Source organism: Caretta caretta, chromosome 4, assembly GCF_965140235.1.
Source record: "Caretta caretta isolate rCarCar2 chromosome 4, rCarCar1.hap1, whole genome shotgun sequence".
Classification (NCBI taxonomy): domain Eukaryota; kingdom Metazoa; phylum Chordata; order Testudines; family Cheloniidae; genus Caretta; species Caretta caretta.
This window is the reverse complement of record NC_134209.1, coordinates 64,722,152-64,744,006: the sequence shown is the minus strand read 5'-3', so window position 1 is coordinate 64,744,006 and position 21,855 is coordinate 64,722,152. Positions and strand designations below refer to the sequence as shown.

General features: G+C 38.5%; 1 long non-coding RNA gene across 1 annotated transcript in view; it reads left to right on the top strand.

Annotated features, from left to right (window-relative positions):
* LOC125635876 (uncharacterized) overlaps window positions 1-16,981 on the top strand; it is a 31,572-nt gene extending 14,591 nt beyond the window's left edge. The window contains exons 2-4 of the long non-coding RNA XR_007356404.2: window positions 11,537-11,701; window positions 12,094-12,256; window positions 16,582-16,981. This is a non-coding gene — a long non-coding RNA (uncharacterized LOC125635876). The remainder of the gene's footprint in view (window positions 1-11,536; window positions 11,702-12,093; window positions 12,257-16,581) is intronic.
* The last annotated feature ends 4,874 nt before the right edge of the window (window positions 16,982-21,855 follow it).

Here is a 21,855-nt window from a genome sequence, read left to right as displayed (position 1 = left end):
AGCTTCTACTGCTGTAGGACAGGCTACATGCTCTCCAGTTCCAATGAGAGTAATGGGAGCTTTCAGTGGCAACTGGAGGATATTCCTTCAACATTGGACAATTTGTATTGTATACTCTGTATTGTAGTCTGTTTCCACAGGGAGCGGGGGCCTTCTCTCTAGACCAAGATCATGGCAAAGAAGAAAGTCTCCCGCTGCAGCCATGGCTAGATGTGGATGCTTTCTACATCTTGTAGGGTCAGTTTGGCAGTAGTGGAAGCTGGATTCTTTGCCTGAGATTCTGAGGAATGTTCAGAGAAATCAGCGTGAGGCTGAGAGCCTTGTAGAGAAAAGGGACCTGCAGGCATCTACCTGGCTTTATAATGATGACATTAGAGAATGACTGTGTCCTATATAGGTAGCCAGGCACACAGACTTCCACCAATATAGTATGTGAATCAAAGCCCTGGGCACTGGGGTTGGGGGAGATTCTTAGCAGAGAGTATTTTTCTTAGGTAGGAATTTCACAGCCACCATGTCCACATGAAGCTTGTTGTGTGGATAATTGAGTCCTAATCCACCCAAAAAACAACTAGTCTGGTTCCAAGCTATGTTGTCTCATGTAAGCTAACATCCCCTTCACAGAAGATCATGAAACATTTCTGTAAAATTATGCACAACGATGGCCCTTTTGCATCCCCTGGCCATTGCTTAGCAATCAGATGCATAGTTCAGAGGGTATGTCTTTATTGCAGAACTAAAGTAGATGATCAGCACATGGGTTAGCCTAGCCCAGCTCTGAATGTTCACATAGCATGCCATACTTGAGTCATTCTCAAGTTGCTGTGTCCACGCTGGTGCTTTTACTCATTTGTGTGAGGTGCTAAGGCTTCTGGGGGCATATTCCATGGTTCTTAATGCTGCGGTAAGGTGTGCTGCTCTATGAATTCTTTTGCGGTGTGTTGTGCGAGAACTTGTCTGTCCTTCCTGAGCCCCAGTGCAGAAGTTCTCTCAGTTCACCCACTTCTGGCTTGGCACACTCTAAATTTCTGTCCATGTCCTTCATTCCAACTGATGCCAAGATATGGATCCAGCTCTGGGCAAAGACATGCTCCAACTGTTGGCATTAATGCAATTCTCATTTCAGAACCAGGAGGCAGACAAGGCATGAATATTATATACCAGTATGGGCAGGTATCGTACATGCAAACTTGTTGACGTGCAATTGAACACTGCTGTGAGAAATGCCATCATGTGCCAGCAATGCCCCTCTGCCATTTACATTGGTCAAACTGGACAGTCTCTACGTAAAAGAATAAATGGAAGGGTATTTTGGCAGTGAACTGTCACCCAGAGAAGGTGGTGGCCTTGCTAAATAGATTATGCCAGCTGCATGTAGACATGGACAGTGGAAACAGCTAACACACACTGTCATCTTATTCTTTTGTATGGCAACTTAAAAAGCAATATTAAAGGTTAACTTCAAATTTTGTCATCCACTGTATGGCTTCTGGTGACATGGAATGAATCAAAGCTGTCCCTCCGGAGAAGCATCTTAAGAGGGCAGCAACTCACTAAATGTTCCATGGCTGACACTTCTGTGACAGGTTTCAGAGTAACAGCCGTGTTAGTCTGTATTCGCAAAAAGAAAAGGAGTACTTGTGGCACCTTAGAGACTAACCAATTTATTTGAGCATGAGCTTTCGTGAGCTACAGCTCACTTCATCGGATGCATACCGTGGAAACTGCAGCAGACTTTATATACACACAGAGAATATGAAACAATACCTCCTCCCACCCCACTGTCCTGCTGGTAATAGCTTATCTAAAGTGATCATCAAGTTGGCATTTCCAGCACAAATCCAGGTTTTCTCACCCTCCACCCCCCCACACAAATTCACTCTCCTGCTGGTGATAGCCCATCCAAAGTGACAACTCTCTACACAATGTGCATGATAATCAAGTTGGGCCATTTCCTGCACAAATCCAGGTTCTCTCACCCCCCCACCCCCATACACACACAAACTCACTCTCCTGCTGGTAATAGCTCATCCAAACTGACCACTCTCCAAGTTTAAATCCAAATTAAACCAGAACGTCTGGGGGGGGGGTAGGAAAAAACAAGGGGAAATAGGCTACCTTGCATAATGACTTAGCCACTCCCAGTCTCTATTTAAGCCTAAATTAATAGTATCCAATTTGCAAATGAATTCCAATTCAGCAGTTTCTCGCTGGAGTCTGGATTTGAAGTTTTTTTGTTTTAAGATAGCGACCTTCATGTCTGTGATTGTGTGACCAGAGAGATTGAAGTGTTCTCCGACTGGTTTATGAATGTTATAATTCTTGACATCTGATTTGTGTCCATTTATTCTTTTACGTAGAGACTGTCCAGTTTGACCAATGTAAATGGCAGAGGGGCATTGCTGGCACATGATGGCATTTCTCACAGCAGTGTTCAATTGCACGTCAACAAGTTTGCATGTACGATACCTGCCCATACTGGTATACAATATTCAGCTGCTGAGAAGATGAGGGCTTAGGTGGTTTTCCACAAGATGTGAACATCTGCTTTCCAACTGGTCCCAGCTAGTTTGTAGGTGATATTGTTCCTGGTCTTTGTCTTGGCCATGGTCTCCATCAGATGTTGACGGTATGCCAGGCTGCGATCTAGAACCATTCTGAGATATTTTGGAAAATCTTTGTGCCTGATTTTGGTGTAGCAGAAGGTGACATTCAGGCACATATTTGCATGGTGGTTGTGCACATGGAATGTGGAGACAGCTGCTTTTTTAGGGTTCAGTTGGAGTCACTATAATCAATAGTACTCCTCCAGTTTTTTTCAGATCTTCTGTGAGGCTGTGTTCTGTTTGGGTGATGGTGCTCACTTGGATGGTGAGTGTGAATCATGTGTATATCCAAATTTCCATGACTAGATTGATGGCATATTGTTACATTTTTACTTTATATATCAGTGTTGGTGCACAGGGTGGAAACTAGTCTCTTCCATCCCTCCTTGTCATTTACTACTTGTCTTTTCTCTTGGATGACCTTGTTTCCTCACACCAGTTGGATTCCACTTGACAGCTTCATATGGGAGTCTGTTTATTGGCATCGGGAGTACATGACCCAAATGTGTCCAGTGCTTCCTTCTGATTGCGGGGGGAAAAAGTTTCTGATTTCTTGGATCTCTTGGCTGGTAATAAAGTCTTTCTTTTCCAACCAGTACCCAGAATCTTTCATAGGCACTGATATAGGTCTAATATCATAATCAAGAAATGGCAGTAGGGAATTCAATTTTAAAGTAAATATTTTGTTGAAGAGGAAAAGATTAAATTGATGGTTTCCTTCCCTTATTTATTGCATTTCAAAACTCCTGGTCTATTTCCTAAATTTAGGAAAGTAAACCTATGTTTGAGGTATGTATGAGGTAAGCTACTGGAAAGTGTTAATGCCCCAATAGTTGAGTGGATCTCTGGGACTGAAATCATGTCTCCACTAAAGTCCGTAGGAGTTTTTGCCATTGTCTTTAATAGGGCATTAGGAAATTCTGTTTCGGGACTGTATATGAAAATATTTGTGCTGACCGGTAACTGAGACCCACACTTAGGAGAGAAAGGGGCAGATTGTCATAGATCTGGTGTAGATTGTCATTGAGTTAAACTGAGCTTTGACAATTGACACCGGCTGAGGATCTACCCCAAGGTCTCTAAATACAGAATTTTAATTCAGCAGAATCGGTCACATGATCAAGAGATTTTAGTAATGAGTTATCTTTTACCCTCCAGGGCAGAATCTTATGGAAGAGAGAGAGAGCAGTCCAGGAAACTTCATAAGGGTCACTTCACGTTGTTTTCTTTGCAAGCCTCCTCTGAGCACAGAAGTTTAGGAAGCTGCAGAGGAGAGGCAGATAGCTTAGGTCCTAAAGCCAGTTGAACAAAGGGTTCCTCAGATAGCTCTGCCTCCACTGTGGAAACTTTGGGGAATCCACTCTGCTTCTTAGCTGCCCTTCTATGTCCTTTCCTCATTCAGCATCATAGAACTGCTTATGACTTTATGTTCCAAATGCAGAAACTTTATTATTGAAGAATGAGCCAGAAAGAACACCTTTTGATTTTCAGGCTAAATTTGTACAGCTGGTGTTTAGAAAACAAAATATTATTTTACTTGTAAACGTAGGAAATTTGTCATAAAATCACTGAGAGACAATAATCATGTAATCCCACAGTGCCATTTTTATGGAGTCACTTTTCAGAGTACAACCATTAAAAAGGTAAAAAGAAAAGGAGTACTTGTGGCACCTTAGAGACTAACCAATTTATTTGAGCATAAGCTTTCGTGAGCTACAGCTCACTTCATCGGATGAATAAATTGGTTAGTCTCTAAGGTGCCACAAGTACTCCTTTTCTTTTTGCGAATACAGACTAACACAGCTGCTACTCTGAAACCTGTCATTAAAAAGGTACTTATAGAAAAATTAGCTTGTAGGTGCTATAGAAATATCTAAGACCGATTCTGATAATGCTCCCAGTCTTAACTGTAGGGTGTTAACTAATTGAATCCAGAGAACCCTGAAAATGATGGCTTCTCCAACTGTCCTGGAGGTTTCTAATTCCAGTTATCCTGCAAGAAAAGTATGTCTTTTTTACAGGAACTCAGTGTTATTCAGTGGATTTCACTTTGTAGGAATGGAAGAATTTTGAAGGCTCCCAACTGTTGCTTCAGCATGTGCTGAATATATAGTTTTGCTTAGCAGTTGAAATATTTTAGCAAGTCCTACTTACCAATCTGTCTGATAAGATTTTATTGTGCTTCTCTATGTTTAACTTTTTGTAGGGAACTGTTTAGATAACAGTGGCCATGTTTTGTACATAATTCCAAAATTAGAAAACAGGCTGTCTTTAATATCCCAGGGTCTCAGATGGAGGGAAACACAGAGGACAGCAAGCACACGTCTATATTTTACAAGCTCTGCATTAGAAACAAGGTTAATGATGTGCTGCTGAAATAAGTTTATTTTCTACATTACTTTAATTGGTTGGGAGGTAAATGTAATGATCAAAGAACTATTTCATATGTATTACTATAATCATAGAATCTAGAGAGAGAAAAAACTAGTACTTTAGATCATCTAGTCTGTCTCCCTGCCAGTGCAGGATTGTTTCCTGTAGTATATTTTCTAGTGCTTTGTGCTGTCTAGTCAAGTTTTATACACCTCTAACAGTCATGGATAGTGTAATCCTTATTTGCCATTACACTTGAATAAAATAACGTGAATTGAAGAATAGGTTCACAGCCAGCCGGCATCCTGTGCTTCTTCGAAAAAAATCCAGATGAATCTTTAGTACAGTTATCAAACATCATCCACCTATAGCTAATAAACAATTTTATTTATTAAACAATAACTTTACCCTGCCTAATCTCCTCTTTCCACACAACAGGAGCTGATGGGCCCAAGACACCACAATCCATCTCCCATCAGCATGGGCCTCAGTATCCCAAAGCTATTACTTAGAAGCATAGAAATCTCAGTCTACAAATTGTATCTGCTGCTACAAATAAGGATCTCCAAGACAGTCTGCAAGAGCCTTACTAAAAATAACACATCTTTCAGTCTCTCAAAAACCCACATTTAACTCCCCGAAAATCAGATGTCATTCAAACCCTATGTATATAACTCTTCGTTCCTTCCATCACTTCCCCTTACCTCCACAGTTCTGACACAAATCCCAGCTTTGATAACCTTGGCAGTCAGTTTCATATAGTTATTACACTTCATGTGAAATGATTCTGCCTACATTTCCTGATTATTTTTAGTTACTATTTTTTAGATTGTTCTGTGCCTCCTCCTTTCCTTCCCCACTCACCGTTCTCTTTGTTCTAAATAGTTTCTCATTCCTAGTCCTTTGGATAGAGCCAGTGGATTGGGAGTCTGGAGGCCTGGGGTGAAATCCTGGCTCTGTTGAAGTCAATGGGAGTTTTGCTATTGATTTCAGTGGAACAGAATTTCCCCCATGGGTTCTATTCCTTTCTCTGCCACTGACTTGGTGTGTGACTTGTGGTAAGACACTTTACCTCTCTGCCTTACTTTCCCCATCTGTAAAATGTGCATAAAAGCACTTTTAATTAATAGATTTCAAAGTAGTATAAATAAGCATAATTTTTTCTCTCATATTTTTATAATTTTGAGTGATTCTATTTGATTACCTTCAAGTTTTCTCTTTACCTCTATCCAAATAAATTCCATGGGCCAAATTCTACCCTCAGGTACACGCAAGTGATACACTTTGAAGTCCCTGGGAGCTGCCAACATGCCTTTCCTCATAAGAAATAATCTCAAAAGCTGAATTTATCCTGGTTACCCCGTTACGATGTTCAATAATAGTCTTTCTGTGGAAAAATGAGCACAACTGAGCATGAGGTCTAACCAGTGCCCCATAAAGCAATAATATCACATCTTTTGGTGTGTATTCCGTTTCCATTAAAATATATATATAGCGTTTAGCAGGAACAGAACAGAATACGTCTTCGCAAACATCAAGAAAAGCAATGAGAACAATATATCCATGTACACATTTACAGTACCTCATTGAGTGATGACAGTAATGACCTGCCAGTTTTAATAGATTTATGCAAGACACTGCAAGGCACAGGTTATCAAAAAGTAAGTAGTAGAGAAAACATATGACAGCATATAAGTTACTTTGTTGATGCCTTTTTAGTATGCTGTTTGCCTTTTAAATGGCAGATGTATACTGGACTAATGGCAATAACTCATGTACCCTTTTCCTGTACAGAGTCGCACAGCAGCACAACTGCTCTGTTCACTGTGTACTCATTTATTTTAAAATGTGCCTTCTGTTTATTTTCTTAAGCCCTCTACACAGGGCCATAGTGTTCCTCATTATGATCTCTGCATCTCCAATTTTGGTAAAAATAATTGATCTGATTTTTGTTGTTTTCATACAGAGAATCTCCCATATTTTTCCTTACTTTATTCACCTACTTTGTTTTCTGCCTCCTCTCTGTCTGTTCTGTTTTTGTCCTGTGCCTCTTCCATTTACAGTCACTCTTTCTGCTATCTATATTTTATCTGTTTCCCATTGTCTTTCATCTTCCTTCCTTCTCCCTCCTTATTGCTAACCCCTTCATTCCATCCTCAATTGCCCATTCACCTTTTGCTATCTGATGTACCTCTCACACTTCTGCACCCCAATATGCTTCACTCTGTTTTCTTTCCTCTTTGTCTCTGTTCACTTACTTCTTACTGCTCACATCAATTTGTTTCCTTTCCCCCTCCCCTCACCTTTGTATCTCACACTGGATGTCCTAGTGATGACTGATGAAGACAGAAAGGAGGTAAAGATGACGACAGGTGAAGGACAATGTCTGGAGTTAAGATAAACGCTGACTTTGTAGTTAATATTTTTGCAAGAAAAAATAATGGAAGAATCAAACAGAAAAAAATCATACAATTATTTAAGATTATTGAATCCTATGACTGAAAAGTTATAGCCCTGGAATTAATGAAGGATGTGTTATAAAAGGACTGTTTTACAGTTTGCTTAAAAATAGGTACTACGTAAGTAATGCAGAAACAAAAATAAAACCAAAATAAAGCTGCAGTGGTTCAGGATGCTGGCAATGTACACCAAGAAAGAAATGCCTCTGGAGGATGTGGAGAGGCTAGTGAAGGAGATGAATAGAAAAATAAGACCAGGAATGTATGCAATCACAACTAAAATATGAAAAGATGGTGAATCAGAGGTAGTAAAAAACCTGCATCAAGTAATTAGTGCAGGTTGAAAAACAGAGAAAGTACCACAAGACTGAGAACAAGCAGAAATTATTCTGTTACACATGGTGGAAAAAACAAGAGGAATGGAAAATGCCAGGAGCACCAGTTTACTGAGTGTACTAGACACACAGTATTCATTAGAGCAATTTTAAGCAGGACATAAGGCTATTTGGATAAGGCAATGGAATGTGGAGAAGCCAGAATGATTCTGAAGAGGATATGGGGTATGCTGATTAAATTTACCCTAGTATGAATGGCAGAAAGTGCTCAAAGACAGGAATTCACTTGTGTCATGCTTCCTAAAATTTAGTCAAGCATGTGGCATATCTACTGTACAGTGGAGTTTCTTACATTTTGTAAGTTTGGCCACTTCTGATGGTATCCCCCCGTAGTGGCTAGATTTTTGCCCCCCCATACTCATGCTTTTGGTGGAGTAACTTATTCTCAAGAGTTGTTCCCTTGCCTGCTCAGAAAGCATGAGTACAGGGGGCAAAATCTAGCCACTAACAGGGGATACCATAACTTAGTACAAATGTACAAAATGTAACAAACTTTTAAAATCACTAACTCTGGGAGTGAAGGACTACTCAGCATGAGTAAGGATGGTACAAAAAACTTTCAGAATGGAATACATTGTCTAGGTGTGTATTTATTTAATGGTTGCCATCATGAATGCATACACTTCACTGTCTGTCAAAGATTTCAACCATCTTCATATCCATTTTCAGAGTAACAGCCGTGTTAGTCTGTATTCGCAAAAAGAAAAGGAGTACTTGTGGCACCTTAGAGACTAACCAATTTATTTGAGCATGAGCTTTCGTGAGCTACAGCTCACTTCATCGGATGCTGCACGAAAGCTTATGCTCAAATAAATTGGTTAGTCTCTAAGGTGCCACAAGTACTCCTTTTCTTTTTTCATGTCCAGTATTATTTCACTGTCTGGGACTTATTTTTCCCACTGATAATCCCATAGTAATATCAATGCATTTGTATTTCTCTGTGATTTCCCCCCAGTATTTTAAACAGTTTAACTATGTAACCTTTGTGGCAGGGAACACTGCTTATCAATGTTTAAAAGGCACATTCTAAGCTCAATGTTTTACAATGGTGTACATTAATAATTACGATAGGAGATGGTAGCCTCATGGGATCAGCTAGAAATATGGCTCACATGCCTAAAATCTAACAATTTTCAATGGATGAAAGTGAAAGAAATATTCTCTTAATTAAAACATAAAGTAAATATGCAAATTTGCACAGAAAATAAAACTTAACAACAAAAGTAGTAGAAAGGAGGAGACTACAAAGTGCTATAGACTAGATCTATTATGGAACTCCCACCAATGTCAGTGCGAGTTGCGCATATGAATCTAGGGTAGATATGACCCTAAGAAGCAGTTTCTTCATGGCTTTGTGCAATTGTCTTGAGCAGGAGGACAACACAATAGTTTACCTTAAATACTGGGGGGGAAATACCTTAAATATTGGGAGGGGGGAACCCTAAATATTTTACTAGAGGGACAATTTATCTTGAAAAAAGTTGTTATATTAAAGTAGCATAATTTTTAAAAAGTGTATAGTTTGCTTTCATAAAAGTTTAAAAACCAATAATACAGAGTAAGAACAGACAGGTAGAACTGCACCTCGAGTAGCTGAAGGTGTTTCAACCGCCACCCTTATTACTCAAAATATATACATTGTATTGGTTTCTGCTATAAATATATATATATGACATATATCTGATATAAAAATATAAAATGATATATATCAGAAACCAATACAATGTATATATATATATATACACATTGTATTGATTTCTATTATAACTGCACACTTTGTCATGTACTTAAGCCCCTTCGTTTTCAGTTTGAACTGATTTTTACTGAAAAATTCCCAGGTTTTACAAAAAGTATTATTCATTTTTTTTCTGATTTCCACCCTACTTTTATATCATTCAACTATATAAAAAATAACTTAGTATTTTTAAATGCAAAACACAGCTCCTGTTGGCTTCATTTGCTCAGCACTTCTGTAAATCAGAATCTGGGTGTTTGAAATAGGATGTCCAGAAGAAGAGGAACACACAGTTAGTGACCACCTATGAAAAGTGTGGTTTAAATGATTTATCCAGCATCACACAGGAAATTTCTGGCAGAGGCAGTGATAGAATGCAATTCTCCAGAGCAGCATTCAATTGCCTTAACCATGAGACCATAATTTCTCTCCCTGCAGTCCCCTGCCTCAGTTGCTCCACACCTTTCAACTTCTACAACAAATGAGGCAGGGGTCTGAAAGCCAGCATCTTCATTCACTACACAAGTCTCATTAATTCCCTGAACACTGTCCTTCCTGTGCTCTGAATAAGGCAGAGGTCCTGTGGAAAAAGAATTTGTGATAATGTAAATGAGTGCAAGGGGAATATATTAATATTGTATGAGTAACCTTAATTCTGGCATTTCCTAAATTTGAGTGCTTGACTTTGCAACCTAAATCACATTTTTATAAGTTTTTAAAATGTAACTTCTTAGATTTTATAAAAGATAAACTTAAAAAAATGGATCATGGATCTAGCCCCTATGCTAGAACCATATTGACCCCTGCACGGTTACAATAGTGCTGATATTACTTGAGTTAATGGAGTAGCTGGTAGTGGTAGTACGCTGTTATTTTTTATGTGAACTGGCTCACTATATGGGCAAGAGACATGCAAGAGCTTTAAAATTGGGTTTCCTCGGGAATCTTAGGTTCATAGATTCATCGATTTCAAGGCCAGAAAGGACCATTGTGATCATGTTGTCTGACCTGCTGTATAACACAGGCCATAGAACTCCCCCAAAATAATTCCCAGAACAGATCTTTTAGGGGAAAAAAATCCAATCTTGATTTAAAAATTGCCAGTGATGGAAAATCCATCATGAATCTTGGTAAATTGTTCCAGTGGTTAATTACCCCCACTTTAAAGTGTTTATGTCTTATTTCTAGTCTGAATTTGTTTAGCTTCAATTTCCAGCCATTGAATCCTGATACACCTTTCTCTGCTAGATTGAAGAGCCCATTGTTAAATATTTGTTTCCCATGTTTTTTGTAGACTGTAATCAAGTCACCTCTTAACCTTCTCTTTGTTAAGATAAATAGATTGATCACAGTGACCTGCTCTCTTCATTATTTACCATTTCCCCAATTGTTGTATAATCTTCAGACGTTATCACTGAGAATTTTATGTTTTTCTTGAGCTCATTAATAAAAACGTGAAATAGTGTAGGGCTGAGAACTGATGCCTGCAAGACCCTACAGGAAACAAACCCTTTGATGATGATTCCACATTTACAATTATATTTTGAGACCTATCAGTTAGTCAGTTTTTAACCCATTTAATGTGTGCCTTGTTAGTTTTATATCGTTCTAGGTTTTTAAATCAAAAATGTCATGTGGTACCAAGTCAAATGCCTCACAGAAGTCTAAGTATATTAAGTTAATGCTATTAGCTTTATCAACCAGATTTGTAATCTGGGTTTTATCCCAGGTTCTGGAAGGATGTTGGCTGTACTGTTTATAGACTCATCTAACTCTTTCCACCTCCTCCCCCACTCTGCAGCTGTCCTCTAGTATATCTTACCTACTGCCCCTTCTGTTCCTATTTTACCTGCTTCTATTCCCCATAACCTGTTCTTAACCCCCTCTTCTCCTATCACCCCCTCCATCTGCCCCTATCTCTTCATCCCTCTGTATTCAAGACAAAATGCTTCCTCCTTTTCCACCAAGGTGCCAGCATGAAGAACATTGACAACACAGGAAAACCAGTTGCCTGCTCTGTTCCATTGCCCAGTGCCCGAACAGCAATTGCAGGCAGACAGCAATCTCTGAAGCACATCTCTGAAGTCCGTTCTCCAAAGCATGAAAGTACAAGCGTTTTTCAATCAAACAGCTGTAAGAATTTTTTAACATTGGCAAAATAACATATTTCTCCCCAAGCTCATTCTCAGAAATAACTGAACTAGTTTTTTGAAGGTTAAAAGAAAAGAAAAAGACAAAAAATTCAGCCTGTGGCATATAGCTGACATGAAAAATTTCAATAAGAATTTAAAATTTTGCAAAGTTATATGAAACTAAAACAAGGTCTTACAGTGGAAAGTGTTAGACAATATTAACTATAGGCATTGCTACCAGCTTTGTATATAATAGACCATAATATGTATCGATGTATGCATAACATGTACAGAGTTATTCATATACATATGTTTTGATATATATATTAATTACCTTTTTGATATACGTATTAATTACCTTTTCTTCCTTTCTTCTTTCCTTTTGCACCCCAGATGTCAGTTTTCTCCAGATGCACCAGATATCAATAAGTATGTCCATTTCAGTGCGGCCCGTTGGTTGGAATTTTTACAGAAATATGGATAAAATCATAAAATGAAAGAGTTTAATCACATACACCTCTAGAATGATTCTACAAACAGTTTAAGTAAGATTCAAGTAAGTAAGATTCAAGTAAGTAATTTAAGTAAGTAAGATTCACTCACCTAACACTAGATTTAGAATTGCAGAATGTTGCAATTTTACCCATTTGATTGGAATTTGGAGAGAGATTTCTGGAGAAATTTTGTTGCGCAGTTATTGATTTATCAGAAACTATACATGAAACAAAGATTTTCGGCCAAATCCTCAGCTGGTGTGAACAAGCATACCTTCAGTGGAGCAGTGCTAATTTACACCATCTGAGGAACTGTGCTGTTGCCTCCATTTTAAGGTAACAGAATGAACTAAGGGGGAATTATTTACCCAGTGTTCAATAAACAACTACAAATGAGCTCCATGGGCTCAAGTAGTGTCCTCTAGAACTCTTCAGCAGATTCACAACATGATTGGCTTCCAGTTGCAAATAGTTCATTAGTTCTTGAGGGTGAAGGCCTTTCTTTGCCCAAGGCAGCCATGTGGCATTTAAATGGCTAATCCCTCCCATGGCTGGAGCCAAAATCCCTGTCCATCCTGAAAGCCATATGTGGTAACTGGAGTTATTGAGGGATGACCTTAAGAGAGACAATATTTGGAGAGAGCAGAGGAGCAGATTCTTGTCCATCTGGTTGACAGCCGGGAAGACTGAATAGATCACGAGGCCCTTTATCATCTCCTGGCTGAGGTCTCTGAAACTGAGCTGTCATTCAGGTAGAGAAGATGGTGCCAATAAACTTCAGTGCATCCAGCTTCCCTGCCTGAACTTCCCTCTTCATGGTGAAATGACAGAACTGTTAGTCTGTTCCTCTCTTTCTCCACACGGGACCCATGGAATGATTACTGTAGCCCTTAAAGTTATAAAGGATGGGCCAGGGAGATTATTTACATTAGTTCCTTGTCCACCCTTCAGCATCTCAGTAGCTCCTGGCCACAGTATGAGCCTGCATCTCTTTCTTACCTCCATGCAAGCAGGGCTCAATTGTTTATTATTTCCCGTTGCTTGGACTGTTTCTTTCCTTTCTCTCTAGTTTCCCCCAATCCTAGCTCTATAGACTCCAGGATTATTCAGCTCAATGTGTAACTGGTGTAGGCAGTCATATGAGAGTTAAGTGCCCATTGCTACCATGTAAACTGATTCACAGTTTGTTGCCCTTTTAGTTTGGATAATGAGGTACCTCCCTTTGTTCAGGTCTTAAAAGAAGTGAATCATTTTAATTTGTCTATTACTAGTAAGTTTAATTTTTCCTTTATTTGATCTTTGGTGTTTTTAGGAAATTAAATGCAATTAAATTTAAGAAAAAATAATAGCTGGATGGAATTAAAAGCAGATTCTTATGACTAGTAGTAGTAGCAATCTGTGAACTACTGATGTATATGTTTAATATCTCCCTTGAGACTGGGGAAGTTCCTCAAATGTTGAAACTGGCTTAAATAATTTAAATTCATAAAGGTGGTGAAAACTCCTTGGCTAATAATGTTAGACTGACTTCTTTGCTTCCAATTTAATCAAAAATTCTTGAAATACTTCTTAACTTATGTTGACTTATGTGAATGTCTTATTCTACTGAATGGTTGGCATCCTTTACAATGTGGCCTTAGAACAAATCAAGCTAATATTCTCATGTTGCTTAAAATAAAAGTGACTTTTATCAAGCAAGTGATCATGTTGTTTGACCTGTACTATGTTTGCAGTTGTGTACAGAGCATGCAAAATATCTGACCACTTTAAATAATTTCTAAAATTAAAGGGTGTGGGTTTTGTTTTAACTTCACATAGCTGCAGTGTCTTGAATCCTATTTATTAAAATGTCTCCTGTTCACTTCAACAAATCATTTTAAATCTAACAGTTATGAGTAGGATTCATTTTATCTCCTTTGTTGTCTGGTTTTGGAAGCCATGTAGACAAATACTTGTAGACTATTACCTAATAAATATTCCAATGTATTGATAATTATAGATAGCCTTACCTAAACAGATGGTGATACTAGTTTAATGCTGTCTTTAGAAATAAGAAATTGAATTTTAAGAGCATTAAAACTGTAAAGTAGTGTGTGTAGTATATTTCTTCAGTGAAGCTTTCATCTCCTTTTGCCTGTATTTCCTTTCTTTATAGTCTTCAAATTTCTAGCTTTCTAGACTTTACTATGTGTAGAATGTTGCTACCTTCCTTTTTACACAAAGAAATAAATGCAACCACACCATACCACTCTTAAACAACTCCAATGGCCTTCATTGGTTTCAGGATGTCAGTATTGCCATGCTTGTTAAGATTCTCCTTGGATCTTGCCTCATCCAATACTTTAAGATTCTTGACTCTCCTTATAACCTCCTTTGATGTGTTGTTATTTATCATGTGTGTTATCTTAGCGCCTAAGAGCCCCAACCATGGACCAGGACCCCATTGTGCTAGGCAGTAGTCAGGTCTTTTTGTCCCTTCATATAATCTTGCCTCTGCTATCACACATATCTTTTACTACTAAACTATTATTGGAAACAGATTTCTAGTATCTTTTTAGCGGAGGTTTGGAAACAGCAGAAAATGTTTTTCTTCCTTCTTTACAGAGCACCTCTTGCTGTTCCACTGCTGATATTAATACAGCCTTGCAAAGCATTTTGGGATACATTTTGTTTGGAGCTGCTATAAAAATGAAGCAATATGGTATTGTGTTTTTACAGTTCATGGAGAAATGAATAGGTAAACCGCAATGTGGATTTTAACAGGAACGAGGCATTACATAATAAATATTAAGATCGTAGAGCAAAGTAGTACGCAGTAAATATAACACTGATGAGACTAATCCCAGTACATAGTCCAAGTAACTGGACTGTACACTGTGGATTTACAAAGGGAAAAGGTAATCCATTTCAAAGGCTTCCGGATCTGAATAGCAGAAGATTCACTCTGTAGCCACTATTGAGGCCTAGGGGGTATAGAAGTCCCTACTTCGGCACGTTTCCTTCACTGGTAAGATACTACCAGCTCTATCTACTCCAACTTCCAAGCTCCTCTGTGAGCTATAATGAAAGCTGCATGAATTATTCATATCTTTTTTTAAACTAATATAATCCTGCTTGTATTTCAAATTATCCAGGAGCACACTTGATATTACCTGCTCAGTTTGTTATTCACAATTATTTTGGGGTTATAAAAATATATTTCAGCCTATGGATTTTGCATTATTAACTCCTGTGACTATTACTTTTTTCTGTTCATTGTTCACTATTTGCCCTGTTTGATATTATTTCTGCTTCATGATTCGCGAACTCCAAAATCCACAAAGAGATTTCTCTTGTCACTTTGTCACAGCACTTTCTCTTTCCATGCACGTTCATAGGAATAAAAATTCTGTTATGAGCATTGGACGAAAGAGGTCAGGAATCCTGTGAAAGGGAATTTATTTTTATTTCTACGAATACTGTTTTGTCATGGTCTCTGATGTGGCTGGGACTCAGGGTGTCCCCAAGAATCAGAGCTCCATGGTGTTTCAGGTTCTGTGGATCTGCCTGTGTGGTATCCTTGCACATCTGTCACAGGAGTAGTTTGGGCCTGTCTTCTCTCTTCTTGCTCAAGTGCTGCTGAAGCAGAGGGGAAAAAATTGCAGGGACTCTATGGAATGTGTATATTCCATGCACTACGTTGCATACTTAGAGATAGATATAGCATGGAGTTGTCTTTGCAGTAGAAGCTGAGGTCATGGAATGGGCATGCTCAGCAAGGGCTGAACATTTTAACTAGCAAAGCTGACCTGAATATTAAGGTGGGTTGCAAAACAATTTTTTTCTGCTTCCCCTGAAATTTAACCCTTTTTTGTCTATGATATACCAGCACTTTGCACAGGGCTAACCTAAAGATTTTGGTCTTGAGGTGATTTTTTGGGGATATATTTAGAAATTAATAGAATCATTTGATTTACTCTCTCATTTTTGATGTCAGTTTATGTTGGGTGACCTATAGGTTACATCCAGCTTTGAGCTGGATATTCTTGCTGATTGCAATAATTGATTTGCATCAGTTTACTTTTTCAAGGCTACCTTTGAAGGATCAGGGCTAGAAGACAATGCTCTTAAATGAAAGACAAGATTCGCCTTTATAGGGCTTAAAGGCTCATTCTTTTAACAAAGGGCTCATATGAGCCTGAGAGCCCCTCTAGACATTAACTCCTCTGTGACTTTCAGCAGTTCATGTTACATCTGCCTCAATTTTTCCATCTATAAAATGGTGATATTATTATTTACTTATAAACTGCTTTGGACATGAAAGATATTCAAATAGTGGCTACCCTTTTATGGATGCTTTCACATATTTAGACATTCACTGACCTCTTTTGTGCGTGTAAACATGCAGGTGCAAGAACAGAGGGCCAGTGAAGATGCGGCTGGAGATTAGTGTTTAAAAAAAGAAAAAAGGCAAGCCACAGCATGCAAGTATTAAGTGTCATCTTATTTTACTATTTTGAACAGATATATGTATCGTTCTCTTAAATGATAATTTTGTGCTAAAATTTTATCACATATTCTTCTTAGCAACAAGTCTAGGGTTACCATACGTCCGTATTTTCCCGGACATGTCCGGCTTTTTGGTTCTTAAATCGCCGTCCCGGAGGAATTTTTAAATATCTAAAAACGTCCAGGATTTTGCCATTATTATTTCTCCCCAAAGAGAGTGAATGTTGATCATTCGAGAAAGAAAGTGAATGTTGATCACTCGAGAGAGTGCCCGCTTTTCCCCCCAGCTCCCAGCGCTTGCGCCGCAAAACCGCTGTTTCACGCAGTTGGGAGAGAGGGGGGAGAAGGGGGAACGCGGTGTGCTCAGGGGAGGAGGCGGGGCTGGGGTGGGGATTTGGGGAAGGGGTCCAATGGGGTAGGGAGGGGGCGGAGTTGGGACGGGGACTTTGGGGAAGGGGTGGAGTTGGGGCGGGGCTGGGGGATAAAGGAGGGTGCGAGCAAATACGCCCCTTCCCCCCACCCCCGCTGTGGAGTGCCCTCTTTTTTTAGTGTTCAAATATGGTAACCCTAAACAAGTCTGTCAGGAGCACATTTTGTTCAAATTTGTAATGTAATTGCTGGACTAAACATTGCTCATGAATTTCTTCAGATACGTAGCCAATAAGAAACTCTTTGCCTATGTGATCTTTTCAACTGTCTTAGAGACCCAAATGAAAAATTTTTTATATATCCCTATTCTGCTATTTTTTAATTTCTGACAAATACAGGACAATATGGGCAATTTCCCCCATCTAATACCTATTTTAAGAACAATTTAATAATTATTCATTATTTGAAATAGTCTTTACTTTATTGAACTGTTTGTAAATAACCAGGATGAAAGAACACAGCTGAATGAAAACTGCTTCTACAAAATCTGAGAGACTGTATCATCGTGTGGAGCGGCACGTGTGCTCATTGAAATAAAAACTGTGTCACACAATGGTTTTGACTGAGCTATTACTACAGGGGAAAAGCCAGCTTTTATATCTTATCTGTTGACCCCCTCTCTCTCTCACACACACACACACACACACACACACACACACACACTAATGCCCACTAGTAGGACGCTGAAAAAAGAATTGTCAATCAATGTGATCTTCTAAGGATGGCAGGCAAATTCATCTCCACAAAAAGTAATAGGTATCAATGTAATCAAAGCTGACAGTAGACAAACTATACTATGCATAAGAACTAAAATTCAGCTAATTTTTGGTTTGGGTTGGAGTGCTTAATTTTTTTTAAGCCTGCAAACAGTTCAGCTCAATCTCTCTCAGCCATTCTCTGCCAAGAGAATGCATGACCCTTTGCTTCAAAACATAGAACTTTAGCATATGCTGTTTACAGTTGTTACTTTCACCATAACAACACTCAAGGGAGCGAAGATTCCCCCTGTATACGTTTCAGAAGTATTGAGGTCTTCTGCAACTTCACCCTTTTAAGTAGTTTCTGATAATCCTAGTGTGAAATTACAGAAACAGCAGACCCTGAATCAAGCTCCATTTTAAATCTTATCCCTTCTACTTGCAAAGGAATCCAAACAATACCTCAGTTGTCTTCTAAATTAAACAGCTGTAGAGATGCTACAGCATTCTCCATGGATTCCATGTTGCCTTCTGTAAACTAATGAATCTGAAATTCTCTGGTTTTGCCCTTGTAAGGTGGTAGTTGTGCTTCTTGCACTGACCTGCACATCTTCTACATGTGCTCCAATTTCTTGCAGTTTCTACAGGACTTGACTTTGAGCCAACAGTCATTAGCATTATGAAACTGTTTGCCACCATAAAAGCAAACAACCTTTGAGGTTTTTTCATGTTGTCCTTTTTGCTTGACCCCCCAGTTTATTTGTTGCATATATCTGATGCTGTTGCATCTCTCTGGCATCTTTAATAGCAATTTCAAGGGTCAAATCAGCATCAGTCAATAACTGTTTTGGGATTATTTCATTTTACATACCACACACTAACTGGTCCCTTACTACATCATTTAAACTCTCTCCATACTGGCTATGCTTTGTTAAATTCCTTAATGCAGCCACACTTTCAAGAACTGCTGCATTTTCTTTTTGATTCTGTCTGTAAAAGTGGAATGCTCTGCAATCTCACCAGGGGCTTTGGGGTTAGTTGTTTCTGTGGAACTTCCATTGTCTCAGCAAGTATTTTGTCTGCTGGTTTAACAGAAGCTGGTAAACTGAAGTGCAAATTATAGATTTTGAGCCCCAATATACTCAGTAAAACTGATATTATTAGGTTTTATATCATCACTTTTTCTGTTCACTGATATCATTAGCTTTTATATATTGTCTCTTGATATAGGTGGTCCAGTCCTTGATTGAGCTATCAAACAAGTCTGTTTTCCCAAGGAGCCAGATATTTTTAACCTCCTTTTGATTTCTATTAGTAGTTTATGCACAGTGCCAGTGCTGCAGGTTGCAGTTTTAGTTTCGCTTTCTTTAGACCTCTGCAGTCTATCCCACTGTATTCCTGGCTTAGGATCCCATCATCCTTGCCAATTGTTGAATCCTTGCTCTCCACATAACGTTAAGAATATGGCAAAACTGCACTGGCATAGTTGGATTCCAGACAACTCTGTTTATTAGGTATATAAAAATATACATAGCTACTTATGTATAAGCTGCTCTGGCAGGGTTCTGATGGCTCTGCCAACAGAAGACAGGGAGGTTCACTAGGTCTCCCAAACGATTTAAAGGAGTATTACCTAATTCCTAGACACTGCAGGAAAGAGAGAGAATGGTCTCATGGATAGGCAATTGAATGCTGCCCTGGATAATTGGATTCTATTCCTGCCTCTGCCACACAGTTCCTGTGTGTGATGCTAGGCAAGTCCCTTAAATCAGACTTTTCACAGGTGGTTGCTAATTGTGTGTTCCTCAGTATCTGGTGTCTGACTTTAAACCAGAAGTGCTGAGCACTCACAACTGCAATTGAAATCAGTGGGAACTGTGCTTTGCAATGGTGCCTGAACTGCTCCCCTGCCACGAAGTGCAGCTCCTGCTGGTGTTGCTCTGTGCCTACCCGAGGCTTTCAGTTTGGGGGTGAGGTAATGCTGCTGTGAAGCACAGCCCCTGCCAATGACACTCCGCCTCTGCCTGAGTCTTGAAGTTTGGGGAAAGCGACACTGTTGCCTGCCCACTAAACTACAGCCATGTTAAAAAGTGGGTAGGCATCGCTTCCTGGCACCCCCAGTTCTGGCAGTTGTGGCCCCCCATCACTTCTACAAAGGTTCTGGTGCCCTTAGCACTTTGTACTTTTATATATGAAAGTATATCTCTATTTTAGGCAGCGTGTGTTTGGTCCAAGAAGTCTTTGGGAGGGGAAAAAAGGAAGACAAACACTCATTGCACGAACAGTGTTCTTTAGGGGTTTTGGAAAATGGTGTCGAAGAGAAGGGAACTAACAACTTCTTAATCTATTTAGCATATTGTGACACACTTAGCCCCGATGACTCAAAGAGGTTCACAGTAGTCTTTAACTTTGTTTGAGAAAACTCACTTTATTTTTCCAACAGAGATCTGCAATAACAATTGAGGTGCAGGGCATTTACTTGAGATTAATGAGTGGTTAAGAGGAGTGGATGTCCCAAGGCTCAGCCAGGGGCCATTAACCACAGCCGGCCATTAATCCCCAGGAAATGCTCTACGCTGAGGTCATTTTGCTATTATAAGATGAAAATGAAAAAAGACATAGGCATGTGGATTTTTTTTCTTTTATCAGCAAAGTAGTTTCTATTGGTATGAATAGGGCATTCCTAGAGAATTACTGCCCTGTACTTTAGCCAATCACATTGCTTGAATCATCTTTCACATTCCATTCATTTTGTCATCTCTTATATTTACAGAATTCTTCATTTTCTCAGTGAGGCCAAAGTACTTCATCTGTCTTAAGCAAAAAAATAAATAAAGACAAGAAGTGTGGATAGTGAGAAAGTAATATAAACCTTGTAAAACTATTGATAAACAACAGGTAAGAGTATCTGAAACATCTGAAAATTACAAAAAGAGTGATAGAAATAATATGCATCATTATGTGTTAGGAGATTTTGTTAACAAATATATATTACAATAATGACAATTAGTTTTGAAATGTTAACTGAATAGGAGCAATAAAGTTGGAGAAAAGCAAATTTGGTTATGGTTTTCAAAGATCATGTAAATGCAGTTATGAAGTTGTTTTCATAAGACTAGTAAAATAGTGGTACAAATATTAGGTTTACAGAATGTGTACAGTAAGTACCAGGGATTTATAAAGGTCAAAGTTTTCTAGACGAACTATTGCATTTTTTGGAAGAATTATAACATAAGTGGATGAAGGGAACACTGAAAATGAAGTATAGTATAGATTTTAATAAAACCTTTGAGAATAGTACCTCATGAATACTTACTCTTAAAATTAGTTCATACTGATATTAATTTAATTCACATATGGTTCTAAATTATGATGTACTGCATACACTAGAGAGGACAGGGAAAAATTAAAAGGGAACTATTAAGATTATAAATATGAGCAGAAAATAAACAGTGGAGTCCCACCGGGGAGAGGGGGGAGAGGTGAGCTATTCTGGTGTCCAGAAGTTATAGAAGAGACATCATGTCATAGAATAGGGGGTAATAGTCCCTGTCAATGGGCCTAATCCAATTATCTTTGAAATAAATGGAAAAACTCCCAATCGATTCAGTGGGAGGTAAAATGGCCTTATTTGACTCTAATGTGATTTGAGTTGAGTGAACAGTTCATATGAAACTAATATTTGACAGATTTTGACCTTTTTTCTTGAAATATCCATAAACAAGTTGCATTTATTCATTTACATTTGAAATTATTAAATTAAAATCTTTCATAAATTTAATTTACTGCATGGCTTTCCATTTAAAAATTGAAATAGAAAATTAAGCCTTTTATATAGCTGTTATTGGTGACATAAATCACACAGTTTTGTTTATGTTTTGTGGTTGGATGAGTGTTGTAATTCTTTTAAATACAAATTTCTGATGCAAATACTCGTGAAAAGAAAATTTTCAATTTGCTTTCCATTTCTGTTCAAGTTTAAAAATAATTTTCCTTGGTCATTTATGCTGGCAAAACTCAGTGAAACAAATGTTTGAAGAAAGCAA